At 39.2% G+C, this 14,095-nt stretch overlaps 1 protein-coding gene and 1 pseudogene across 4 annotated transcripts in view; one reads left to right on the forward strand and one right to left on the reverse strand.

Moving 5' to 3' along the window:
* The window catches only part of ST7 (suppression of tumorigenicity 7), a 334,384-nt gene that overhangs the window by 223,915 nt on the left and 96,374 nt on the right, over window positions 1–14,095 (reverse strand). The gene's annotated exons all lie outside the window — the stretch shown is intronic.
* Window positions 7,226–8,553, forward strand: LOC148092222 (U1 small nuclear ribonucleoprotein A pseudogene; annotated as a pseudogene).

Raw genomic sequence — 14,095 nt, forward strand, 5'->3', positions numbered from 1 at the left:
AAGTAGGACTTAAACCAGGCAGTCAAGATCCGGAGTTTGTGCCCTTAACTATTCACGCACTGCCCTCCAAAATACACTGACTCTCTTCAGGAGTACCAGCAACATTTGGCCAATTTAGGCATATCATTCAATAATGTGGACATTCCCAGGGGGGTAGAAAGATAAAAATAAATGATAACTTATCTGTCCCCATAAAGTATGCCTAAGGTGCTGGTATCACTCATCTGAATAGAGTTCTAGGTTCCTTCCACTGAGGTAGCACATTTTCCCCTCAAAACTGTATTATATAATATACTACAAATTTGTATTTTCACTTAATATATCATAGTTGTCTATTTCAGAACATTCAGACCTACCTCATTCATTTAAGATGCTACACAGCATTAGACTGTGTGTACACTTACAGAGATGGTTAAACAGCCTGTTGATTTCTCCCACTTTTTTCCCAAAGTCTCATTCTAGGAACCTACTTAATAGCCTACCCCTTTCCAGTCCTGTAATTCAAAGACTAAAGCTCAAATAAACATGGTGTCAGGTGGGATTGCCTTGTAAATTATACGGCTGTCTAACCACAACGCTGTACACCTCAAACTAATATAATATTGAATGTCAACGTTAATTAAAAAATAAAATAAAAAAGATGAAAGCTCTGCCTCAATGCTCTCTATGGGTTCCAGCACAGCCTGCCTGGACTTCTACAGTAAGCCTAAGGTTTTGAGTTACTAGCTCCCCCTTTCTTTGCTGCAAACTCCCTTTTGAAGGGCCTACCATGTACCTTACTGTCTGAGCACCTCTGTGGCCTGTGGACTTAAGATAACACCCTTCACTCCCTTCATCAACACCTGAAGCTGGGCCAGTTGCAGTGGTTGCTTCTCTCTCCCATTTCTGGTTCCTGTCCACCTGCATTGCTCTGCTGGAAGGAATTTGCTCTGGCTGGCCAGACCCCAAGAAGTGAAAAATCACACTCAATGAAAAGCTGGTAACTTCTGCCTCAAAAGCCCAAAAGAGGTTGTCAAGGAAATCTCTCAGTGGACCTCTGCCACTAAACAAGGATGAAGTTTTATGTTTAGTTTTAAAACTAAACATAAACTGCCCAGTGTGGCTCAGTTGGTTGAAGTATCATCCAGTTCGCAGGTTTGATTCCTAGTCAGGACACACAGCCAGGTTGTGGGTTCAATCCCTGGTCAGGGTGCATACTGGAGGGAACTGATCGATGTTTCTCTCACATCTATGTTTCTTTCTCCCCTCTCTCTAAAAAAAAGAAAAGAAAAAATCTTGAACTCTCTCCAAGAGGATTCTTAGAGAAAACCATAAAGAGTGAATAAATGCAAAAATAAGAGTTGCTTTAAGAGAAAATTACCAATAAGTGCAAAAGATAATCTGAGAGGACCTGGCATTTCTGAAACCAAAGCATCTATTACTAAGTAGATTGTGACTACTCTCCATTTCTAGGTGAGCTGAATAGAAACACTAATTGAACAATGACATTGGTCATTTTCAAATCTAACGTATTTTCTTGTTTCTTCCTTCAATCTAGAATCTTAAAGTAAGCCATTCAGAAGATACAATATTACAGAATGACACCAACTGAGAGGAGGGAGAGGGCTGAGGATGACTTCAATAAAAGGCCTTACATGTGGAAAGCAATGCTTTTGCTCACTGATCTATACCATATATCTTTTAAGAATGCACTAATATAAATATGCTTTTCTCCCCCACATCCAATCCATATCACTGCCCCAGAAAATTATTCTTCAAGGACAGTGATTTTAAACCCTTTTCATCTCATGGCACACATAGGCTAATTACTATAATTCTGCAGCACACCAAAACACGTGTTTTTTGCTGATATGACAAAAAAAATGGTATAGTTTTGATTCATTCACGCCAAACAGCTATGGTTGTGTTGGCTGTTGTCATTTTTTTTTTATTTGACAATCTAAGGGAAAAGAGGGCAGTGCCCCTGAAGAAATAGTTAGGTATTGCATGTTTTAAAAATTCTTGCAGCACACTGTGAGGTTGGAAAAAAAACTGTCCCATTAAATGAGAATTATTCTGCTATGACATTAGTAAGCCTACTTTCACTTTAAAAATAAGAAGCTGTTGAATTAATCACTTAAGTGTATTAAATAAACTGTGGAAGAGTATCATCCTGCTGGAAAACTCTCATCCCTCACTCTCCACCAAGGGAGAGTTTCTGTTAGGTCTAAATGTTACCGGTGAAAGTGGGGTTCTTGGGGTGCCGCTGGAATAAGAATTCCTGGAGGCCCCCATGGAAGGATGAGGTATTATAGAAAGCTTCATTTCTGTGCAGTTACACCTCTAAGTTACCAAGATCCCATTCCCTTTGGTCCCATTTTGCTATCAGCAGAGCTAGGATCAGAGCCAGTGTCCAGATTTCCCGCTCCATGTTGAAACACAGGTCCAGTCCAGCATCAGGCTAGCTTAGTTTATGTTCTTCACTGCAGTCCATCAGTCCATTGCATGTGCAGTCCACAGGGCCACATGGCTATGGATGGAACATGGACAGAAGCAAAACCAAAAGCACCAGAGAGTCAAAAGAGAAAGAATTCCTTATTTTCTAGGAGATTATGTATTCCCAAATCTTCGTGGGCTTGCATTGGCCCTGCCCCCTCTGGCCAATTATCTCTGCTCCCAAATTTGGCTGGCAGGCATCATCCCTATGTCATCCAGCAGCTTCCTGGGGAAGCTGCCCAAGTGATATGCCTATAATGTCTGGCCTTTCTTTTGCTCCTTTTCTATTATTACTAACTAGCTAATTACAACAGTATCATAAAGACCAGTAATAACCATAGCCATATAGATGGTCAAGAGAGTTATGATTTACCTGAAGTGGAAAACTGCTGCCAAGAAAAAGCAAATGGAACAGAGTTTAGTATGCTCTGCCTCTAGTGCCTCTTTAACAGGCTGAACATTACATCTGAAGAACAAGACATTTCACAAAGTTTGTTCAATAATAACTTTTTACCAGATCTGATTAGCAGATCTTTACCCAACTGGTGTGCTCAGTTCCCAGCCCTGAGCCACCTTTTTTGTTTACCCTACCATGCCATTCAAATAGCATTACTTTCTATGCATGTGATGATGTGGGAAAGGTTGAAAAGCTTAGAATTAATCTTTGTCCACTGAGCTATCTATGTATTAATTGGCATAGTGCATATTAACATGGTGTCTTTGATGAATGACAATGTATTTGAGCTGGAAAAGACCTCAGATCAATGCTTCCCAAATGGGACTCCTCCAAATTTAAGTTCTATGGAATACTAAGAGCTGTTAGTTTAATTGGGGGAGGGGTAATTTGCGAAATACTGGGTTAAAGTTAAGCAAGTTTTTTTTAGTGCAGGATGTTTCAGATAGCTTCTACATGCTGAATGTACTGTCTACAGAAGGGGAGCATAATAAACAATTTATGTTTGTTTAAGGGTGGAGCCCTTAAAATATCTTTTTTTCAACTGTGGTAAAATACACATAAAAATTTATCATCTTAACTATTTTTAAGTGTACAGTTTGGTAGTCTTAAGTATTTTCATACTGTTGTGCAACCAATCTCCAGAGCTCTGCATCTTGCAAAACTGAAACTCTATACCCATTAAACCACAACTCACTATTTTCCCCTCCTCCCTGCCCCTGGCAACTACCCTTAGAATATCTTTAGCAAATAATAATTCACAAAACACACTTTGGAATAGTTCACCCCCTCATTTTATGGATGAGAAAATGGGCCTGAAAATGTTACATAATTTGTCCAATGTCACAATAGTGAGCCAGGTCTAGAAATTCAGACTGCTAGACTTTTAGTATGACCTCTTTTCACAACACTAAGAATAGACACCTGATATAAGCTAGCAATTACCCAAATTCTACCACCATATGCTCTGAACATACGTGCTATCTACCAGGTGCCCTTCAAATAAAAGACTATTAGGTAAAAAAAAATTTTCCCCAAAGTCACACTATGTCCAGGATTCTCCAAACTGGGGTGCAAATAACATCAGGAAGCCCTAATTTAAACATGCCATGCTGTTACTGTAGACAGTCAGGAAGTTCTGGGGAGTCTCCCACATTGGCCAAGATGGCACAGGGGGAGGTTCTTACACGGAGTACCGGGAAAGCTAGAAATATGAATAGACAAGGCCAAAAGTTAGAAAGCTATTGGACAGGGCCCTAGTGCACCAAAAGGTAGCAAGATAATTGAATAGAAAGAAGTCCTCCCCTCCCTATGCCTCTAAGAACTGTGGGCTTGAGCAGGAAGGGGAGATGGTCTTTGAGACCAGAGTCCACCACTCTCCCAGGTCATGGCACCTGAACAAACCTCTTTCCTTTTGTACCAGCATCAGTCTCATGAGTTTGGTTTTCATTGCAGCAAGCAAGCGAACCTGCATTTTCAGTTACAATACCTTTCTAGAGCATCAATTTTACTTCATTAAATAATAATTAAATATTTTATATTAAAATCATCATAAATACATGGCAAGGCAGGATGCAAAGTTAACCTAATTTAAAAGGACTTCAAGGGGATCCTGTTTCAGCATCCTATGATGTATCTGTCTCAAGGACTTCTAACAAGGAAGCATGAGAAGCACTGCCTGGAGGGGAAGAGCCTAAAAGCTACAGTAGGACCTGGGACAGATCAGGAGGCGCACACTGTAAACCCATGAACCAAACTATACTTCCAACATGTACCAGGAGGGTTCATGTCAACTCTAATGCCTTTAAGTACCTGTGTTTCTCACTGAAGAATCCATAAAGGAACAAGTTTAGAGAGTCTTCTAGTAATTATAATCTCAAAAGAATACAAAAAGGAGTAATGTTGTCTATTGTTAGACATAAAGTTTGGAAGGTGAAATGGGGAAGTTTGTAGCAGAAGAGAAGGGTTGAATTACATATTAAGCTCCTATTCAGAAGGTCCACTGTAGAATGGCATTTAAATTTCAGTATCTACCTTCCTCTTCCTGCAAATTCTAAATCCATGAAATTTAAAATACATGCCCATTCATTTTGGAAATGTACTTATTAAAATTCAGTTATATCTAATCACACTGTAAGAGTGAAAATAAAAAAAATTTCCCCTTTATTCTAAAAATTATCCAAAAGGGAAGGCACAACCTTTGAAAAATAATTCCGCAAAGGCAGAATGGATAAATTATTTTCCTTTTGGATCTCTTAAGTTTTAAGCGTTCATCCAAATGCTACTGTCAACATTCTAAGCTTTAGAAGTTAATGGCAGATTTTCAAACATAAAATACATAGTGGTAATTTTCTTGCCTTTACTTTAGCTGTGCCTAAGCAGCTAGCTTGAAGCAGCTGGCAACCTGAAAATGAAATGCAGCAGAGTTAAGCCAAGTACCTCCTTGACTAGCATCACGTGCCAGGACACAGCCAGCTGCAGTTCCACTTGGTGTTTCCTTTTAACTGTCTCAAAAGATCCCTTCTCAGAATCTGCATCAGTATGTTTGCTAATCCTGGCACTGGGTTCTGAGTATTTGTTCTTCCCCCAGCTGCTCTCTGCTTTATATCCCCTAAAATCAGAGTTCCCCACACCAAAATGAAAGGCAAAATGGTAAATTAGTCAAGGAAACAGAGAATGAGCACCACATAAGGTGAAAGGCATGTGCCATGAATGTTAATATAACCCAAGCAATTATAATCATTATAATGAGAGCTGGCACACATTAGTTACTAACTGCACAGAAGAGACTGCAGCTAACCTTGGTGAAGCTCTCCTTTAGTCACTGAGAGGAGGCCTTCATTTTTCTAATTGAGTAACAAGTCTGGATTCCCAGCTCCCTAAGACAGCCAATTATTTTCAGGAGTATTGCTAAATTCTCAAAATAAATTTGAATTTGCATTAGTTAAAAATACATGACATACTGCAGATGGGTGGTAGTAAAGTAGAAAAAACATAGGATTAAACAGTTTGTGGGAAAATTAAAATCATTCTTAGAAGCTGCTGGTTAATTTATAAACAATCTACTCTAAGAATGTTTCAGTAAGTCGGATAAAGTAGTAATAGTAATATAACAATTTAGTACTGGATCAGAGCCAACACCACCCTGAAGCATAGAAAGAAAATTATTTTTATAAAACAAAAGAATAGTGAAAAAGGAAAAGAAAGAAATTAAATATTCATTATGCTTAAAATGTACATTTATGGCAGGAATAGTAATTTACTTAAATCAGACCAGTGTCTTAAATAATGAACCCTACAATAATATATGATGTTGTCTTTCACTCTTTACAACATACATTAGAATATACCAAAGAGGCCGAAACTATCAGCTTTGCTAAATGTTTCTATACAGATCTAAAAACAAACAAAACAAAAATACTAATTTGTAATCATGAAATTGAAAATAAAGCAGCTTTACTAGCTTCAAGAAAATAGTACATAAGCTGTATCCCAGATCAGTCAACACCATGTCAATAAATATCTGTTGGATGATGAATGAATTATCAATGTGTAGAATTTAGGAAATTTAAAATAATTTATTGGAAACTTCTTGCTAATACAGTTGAGGAAAAAGACTAGAAAGGTAATTCCTGAGTTATCTGTTATGGGTCTGACAAAGTCTCTGTCTTTAACCAGACTTTAATCAAGATCCTCTGAATACCCTTTCCACAACTGGGTCTTGACTTTTAGACTTGCCTGTCTGCCTTTCCATTGCCCAGTTCTAGCAAGAATCTTATTATGTAGGTTTAGCCAGTATCCCCCACCCTAAATATTTGGTCACTCTCAATACTTGACTAAGTGATAGCTGATCACCCTAGCTTGCCTTCAGCAAGAATCCTGTTAGGTCAGTTTAGCAAAAAATTGCCCTACCCTCTTAGTAATTTTCCATCTACTGATACCCTCCTACTCCCACCCTGCTCCTTGGCTATAAATCCCCCCTTTTCCTTGTTGTACTGGAATTCAGCCCAGTTCTATACTGAGGTCTCTTTCTCTCTATTACAATAGTATTGAATAATATTTTTTTTTACTGCTCTAACTACTGTCAAGCTCTGGTTTTCTTTGACAGGTCTTAGTGATTGTGCCACAATCTGGAAAACAGTTTGGCATTTTTTCAAAATGTTAAATACAGTTACCACAAGATTCCCATGAGAATTGAAAAAATACATCCTCACAAAAACTTGTATACAAATGTTCATGGTAGTACTATTCATAAGTCCAGAAAGTAGAAACAACCCAAATCCCCACAAATGATTAATGGGTAATAAAATGTGGCATATCCATACAATAGAATTACATTCAACAACAGAGTAATGGAGCACTGATACATGCCCTAACATGGATGGACCTTGAAGACATTGTGCAAAACTAAGGAAGCCAGTCACAAAAGGCCATATGTTGTATGATTCCAAATTTATGAAGATTCCAGAATAAGAAAATCCATGGAGATGAAAAGTAGATTGGTGGTTTTCAAAGGATGAGGAGAAGGGGAAATAGGAAATGACTGCTAATGGGTAGGAGTTTCTTTTGGGGGTGATACAAAAGCTCTAAAATTAGATAATAATAATAGTTGCACAGGTCTAAAAACCACTAAATTGTACACTTTGAAAAGGTAGATTTTACTATATGTGAACTTTATTTCAGTAAAATATTATAAAAATAAAATAAAACATCATTTGGCTCAAACCTATCAGGAGCCACTTGCCAGAACTGTGGTTCTGTCCTGGCTCTTGGGCTTCTGTCCTGGCCCTACCTGCTGAGGTCTCCCCAAAGCAGTTCCTGAGACCTGCCCCAACCACACTATCAATATCAACAAACTCAATGAGAAAATTAAGAAGTCCCTGTATGCTGTCTTCTCCCAGTTTGCCAGATCCTGGATATCCTGGTGTCATGGAGCCTGAAGATGAGGACTAGGCTTTTGTCATCCTCAAGGCCACAGTACCACCAATGCCCTGAGCTCCATGCAGTGTTTCCCCTTCTACAACAAGCACATGTGCATCCAGTACACCAAGACCAACTCGGATATCATTTCCAAGATGAAGGGCACCTTTGTGGAGTGAGACCATAAGCAGAAGAGGAAGCCCAAGAGCCAGGAGACCTCAGCTAACATGAAGGCAGTGTAGCGGCAGGGCAGTTGGTCCTGCAGTAGGGGAGGCCCTGGGGCCTGTCCTGGGCATGCCTCAGGAACCCCGCGCATCCTGCACCACATGTAGGGTGTCAGCCTCGCTACATGCTGCCACCTGGCATGATCTAACCTCCAGCCCTCACACCCGGCCAGATCCAACAGAGGGCCATACCCCCACAAAAGCTTATACCGGACCAGATGCCAAATTACCCAGTGTCTTTCAGAAAACCCACCGAATCACATCTTGTTCCTCACAACCTACCAGAGAAAACAAGTTCATGCTGTCCATGCTTTTAAATCAGTTCCCTGGCTTCAAGGAGGTCCGCCTAGTCCCAAGGCAGCATGATATTGTCTTTGTGGAGTCTGACATTAAGGTGCATGCAGAGGCTCCCCCGGAGCCCCACAGGGCTTCAAGATCACCCAAAAAAATTCCATGAAGATCTCCTTTGCCAAGAAATAGTGCCTTTTCCACATGCCTGCATCTACAACAATTGGGGGCCTCCCCTCTTCCCCTTGGCTCAACTCCCTGAAGGTAAGCCCCACTCAGGAGCCTCCTCCAAGCTGCGAGTATGAGTGGTCACACAACACTGTACTCAGACCTTCTCCCCAGACATTGCCCCAAGCATGGTTAGGATGGAATGATTGGGCGGTTTTTTGTGTTTGTTTTTTTATTCTTGCTTTCTACTTTTCTATTTTAAGTTTCTTTATCTTTATTGTTGAGAATATGACAGATGTCCCCTTCTTATCCTCACTGATTCCCTCGACCCCAAATCCATCGCACCTCCAGGGTTTCCCCATACCAATGTCTGTGTCCATGGGTTTTGCTTATGAACATATTCTTTGATTAATCTCTTCCTACCCACACAACCCTCCCCGCCTTAGCTCTAAGATCCCCTCAGTCTGTTACAAGCTTCTATGTCTCGGAATCCACGTTGTTCATCAGTTCATTTTGTTTATTATATTCCACATATGAGTGAGATCATGAGGTATTTGTCTTTCTCTGACCGGCTTATTTCACTTAGTATAATACTTTCTAGTTCCATACATGCTGTCCCAGAGGATAAAAGATCCTTCCTCTTCACAGCTGCACAGTATTCCATGGTGTAAATGTGCCACAACTTTTTTATCCACTCACCTACTGATGGGCACTTGGGCTGTTTCCAGATCTTAGCTATTGTAAATTGCACTCCTATGAAAATAGGGGAGCATAAGTTCTTTGTGATTTGTGTTTCAGGTTCCTTAGGATATATTCCTAGAAGTGGGATCACTGGGTCAAATGGCAGGTCCACTTTTCAACTTTTGACAAAACTCCATACTGCTTGCCATAGTGGCTGCACCAGTCTGCATTCTCACCAGCAGTGTACTAGGGTGCCCTTTTCTCCACAGCCTCGCCAGTACTTGTAGTCCGTTGATTTGTTGATGGTAGCCATTCTGACAGGGGTGAAGTGATACCTCATTGTGGTTTTAATTTGCATCTCTGATGATTAGGGACGTTGAGCACTTTTTCACTCGTCTCAGCCATTTGTATGTCCTCTTTGGAGAAGTGTCTATTTAGGTCTTTTGCCCATTTTTTAATTAGGTGTTTATCTTCCTTTTGTTAAGTTGTATGAGTTCCTTATATATTTTGGATATTAACCCTTTATCCCATGTGTCATTGGCAAATATGTTCTCCCATACAATGGGCTCCCTTTTTTGTTGATGGTTTTGTTGATGGTTTCTTTTGCTGTGCAGAAGCTTTTTATTTTGATGCAGTCCCATTTGTTTATCTTCTCCTTAGTTTCTCTTGCCCTGGGAGATGTATCAGCAAACATATTGCTATGAGAGATGTCTGAGATTTTATTGCCTATGTCTTCCTCTAGAATTTTTATGGTTTCATGTCTCACATTCAAATCTTTAATCCATTTTGAATTTACTTTTGTGCATGGTGTAAGTTGGTGGTCTAGTTTCATTTTTTTGCATGTAGCTGTCCAATTTTCCCAACACCATTTATTGAAAAGGCTGTATTTACTCCATTGTATGCTCTTGCCTCCTTTGTCAAATATTAATTTACCATAATGGCAGGGGTCAATTTCTGGGTTCTCTGTTCTGTTCCACTGATCTCTCTGTCTGCCCTTGTGCCAGTACAAGGTTGTTTTGATTACAGTGGCTTTGTACTGTAACTTGATACCTGGTATTGTGATCCCTCCAACTTTGATCTTCTTTCTCAAGATTACCCTGGCTATTTGGAGTGTTTTTTGGTTCCATATAAATTTTCGAAGTGTTTGTTCTAGATCTGTGAAATAAGTTGTTGGTATTTTAATAGGGATTGCATTGAATTTATAGATTGCTTTGGGTAGTATGGACATTTTAATGATGTTAATTCTTCCAATCTGTAAACATGGTATATTTTTCCATTTGTTTATATATTCCTCTATTTCTTTTTTCAGTATCCCGTAGTTTTACCAGTAAAGGTCTTTTATATCCTTGGTTAAGTTTAATCCTAGGTTATCTTATTTTTTTAGTTGTAATGGTAAATGGGGTTTTTTTTTTAGTTTCTCTTTCTGAGAGTTCATTATTGGTGTATAATAGTGCCATCCATTTCTGGGTGCTAATTTTATATCCTGCTACCTCGCTGAATTCATTTTTTAATGTAGTAGTTTTTTGGTGGAGTCTTTAGATTCTCTCTGTACAATATCATGTCATCTGCAAATAATGACAGTTTTGTTTCCTCTTTTCCAATTTGGATGCCTTTTATGTTTTCTTCTTGTCTGATCTCTGGGGCCAGGACTTCCAGTATTATGCTGAATAAGAGTGGTGAAAGTGGACACCCCTGTCTTGTTCCTGTTCTTAGGGGAAATGGTTTTAGTTTTTGCCCATTGAGTATGATGTTGGATGTAGGTTTGTCATATATGGCCTTTATTATGTTGAGGTATGATCCCTCTGTTCCCACTTTGCTGAGTTTTTATCAGAAATAGGTGCTGGATTTTGTCGAATGCTTTTTCCGCATCTACTGATAAGTTCATGTGATTTTTGTTTTTCAATTGGTTTATGTGATGTATCACATTTACTGACTTGCGAATATTGTACCAGCCTTGCATTCCTAGAATAAATCCCATTTGGTCATGGTGTATGATCTTTTTAATATATTGCTGGATTTGATTTGCTAATATTTTGCTGGGGTTTTTAGCATCTATGTTCATCAGGGATATTGGCCTGTAATTCTCTTTCTTTGTAGTGTCATTACTGGTTTTGCAATTAGGCTAATACTCGCCTGGTAAAAAGAGTTTGGAAGTGTTCCTTCCTCTTGGATTTTCTGAAATAGTTTGAGGAGGATAAATGTTAATTCTTCTTTGAATGTTTGGTAAAACTCCCCTGTGAAGCCATCCGGGCCAGGGCTTTTGTATGCTGGAAGCCCTTTGATTACTGCTTCAACTTCATCAGCAGTTATCGACCTATTTAAACTTTCTGACTCTTCCTGATTGAGTTTTGGAAGACTGTATTTTTCTAGAAATTTATCCATTTCATCCAAGTTGTCCAGCTTGGTGGCATATACTTGTTCATAGTATTTTCTCACAGTCATTTGTATTTCTGTTGGGTCAGTTGTTATTGCCCCTCTTTCGTTTCTGATTTTGTGCATTTGACTCTTCTCTCTTTGTTTCTTGATGAGTCTGGCTAGAGGTTCATCAACCTTGTTTATCTTTTCAAAGGACCAGCTCTTGGTTTCATTGATGTTTTGTATTGCTTTTTTAGTCTCTGTCTCATGTACTTCTGCTCTGATCTTTATTATTTCTTTCCTTCTACTTACTCTGGGCTTTTCTTGTTGTTCTCTTTCTAAGGTTAAAGTTGTAGGGTTAGAGAGTCTGTTAGAAGTTTTTCTTGTTTTTCTGAGGTAGGCTTGTAGTGCTATGAACTTCCTTCTCAGGACTCCTTTCGTTGTGTCCCATAGATTTGGAGTTGTTGTGTGTTCGTTTTCATTTGTTTCCAGGAAATTTTTTATTTCTTTCTTAATGTCTTTGTTAGCCCACTGTTTGAAAACATTCTTTCCAACCTCCTTGTCTTTAAATGTCTTTTAGTGTTTTAATTGTATTTGATTTCTCATTTCATGCCACTGCGGTGTGAGAAGATGCTTGATATGATTTCAATCTTCTTGAACTTGTAGACACTTGTGTCCTAACATGCGGTCTGTCTTTGAGAATGTCCCGTGTGCACCTGAGAAGAATGTATATTCTGCAGCTTTGGGGTGGAATGTTCTGTAAATGTCAATCAAGTCCGTATGATCTAGTGTGTCATTTAGGGTCACTGTTTCCTTGTTGATTTTTTGATCTGGAAGACCTATCCAGTGAAGTCAGTGGGGTGTTAAAGTCCCTAAGTATGACTGTATTGCAGTTGATCTCTCCCTTAAAGTCCTCTAGAAGTTTTTGTATAAATTTAGGTGCTCCCTTATTGGGTGCATATATGTTTATTAGGGTTATACCCTTGTTGGATTGATCCCTTTAGTATTATGTAATGACCTTTCCTGTCTCTCGTTATGGTCTTCATTTTGAAGTCTATTTTGTCTGATATGAGTATTACTACCCCAGCTTTTTTTTCATTTCCATTTGCCTGGAAATTTTTTTTCCATGCTTTAGCTCTCATCCTCTTTAAGTCTTTTGTTCTGAGGTGGGACTCTTGTAGACAGCATATATTTGGGTCATGTTTTTTCTTATCCATTCTGCCACCCTATATCTTTTTATTGGGGCATTTAATCCATGTACATTTAAGGTTATTATTGAAAGATACTTATCTACGGCCATTTTGTTTCTTTATGCCTATGTTTCTCATTCTCTTTATTTCTACTTCTAATTATAGCAGTCCCTTTAACATTTCCTGTAATGGTGGTTTTGTAGTGATAAAGTCTTTTAGCCTCTTTTTGTCTGGGAAGCTCTTTATTTCACCATCCAGCCTTATTGATAATCTTCCTGGATAGAGTAGTCTTGGTTCAGATATTTGTTTTGCATTATCTTGAATACTTCATGCCATTCCTTTCTGGCCTGTAGAGTTTCTGATTAGAAGTCAGGTAGCAGCCATATGGGAGCTCCTTTTTAGGTAACAGATTGCTTTTCTCCTGCTGCCTTTAGAATTTTCTCTTCATCTTGGATTCTTGGCATTTTAATTATGCTGTGTCTGGGTGTGGGCCTCTTTGGATTCTTCTTGCTTGGGACTCTCTGTGCCTCCTGAACTTGTGTGACTTTTTCCTTGGCCAGGTTAGGGAAGTTTTCTGCCATTATTTCATCAAAAAAGTTCTCTAACCCCTGCTTACTTTTGACCTCCTCTGGCACTCCTATAATACGAATATTGCTACATTTCATCTTTTCCCACAGCTCCCTTAGACTGTCCTCCTGTTTTTTTATTGTTTTTTGTTTCTTGGTCTCTGATTGTGTGATTTTTTTCTACCCTGTCTTCTAATTCATTGCAGTCCTCAGCTTCCTCTAATCTGCTGTTTATTCCTTCTAATGTATTCTTTATTTCTGCTATGTCACTCTTCATTTCTGCTTGGTCATTTTTCATAGTTTCCATATCCTTTTTTCATGCTGTGGAGCATCCTTACAATCAGTATTCTGAACTCTGTATCTGAGAGATTGCTTATCTCCACTTCATTTGGACTTTCTCTGGAGACTTCTCTTTTTCTTTCATTTGGGGCTTGTTTTTTGGTCTCCCCACTTTGGCTACTTTTTTGGGTTTGTTTTTACGTGTGAGGTAGATCTGCTAAGACTCTCAGTCTTTTTGGAGGGTCTCTGGTACAGGCCAATACCAGACGCAGTTTGTGACTGGCCCTGAGTGCCCTGTTTGGGGCTATCAACAACCCCAGGCTTGAGGTCTCCACTGCTTGGGCTGGGTATGTTTGGACAGGACCAAGATGCACACCAAAGTCTGCTTTTCTAAGGCCTAGGTCCCAAAACAGATCAGGCAAAGACTCAAAGCATCCTGAGGTCTGCCTTTCTGCAGACTGATTAATCAGATTCCGTTAATGAGCCTCAGGTTGT

Source organism: Miniopterus natalensis, chromosome 10 (genome assembly GCF_054644295.1).
Source record: "Miniopterus natalensis isolate mMinNat1 chromosome 10, mMinNat1.hap1, whole genome shotgun sequence".
NCBI classification, from domain to species: domain Eukaryota; kingdom Metazoa; phylum Chordata; class Mammalia; order Chiroptera; family Miniopteridae; genus Miniopterus; species Miniopterus natalensis.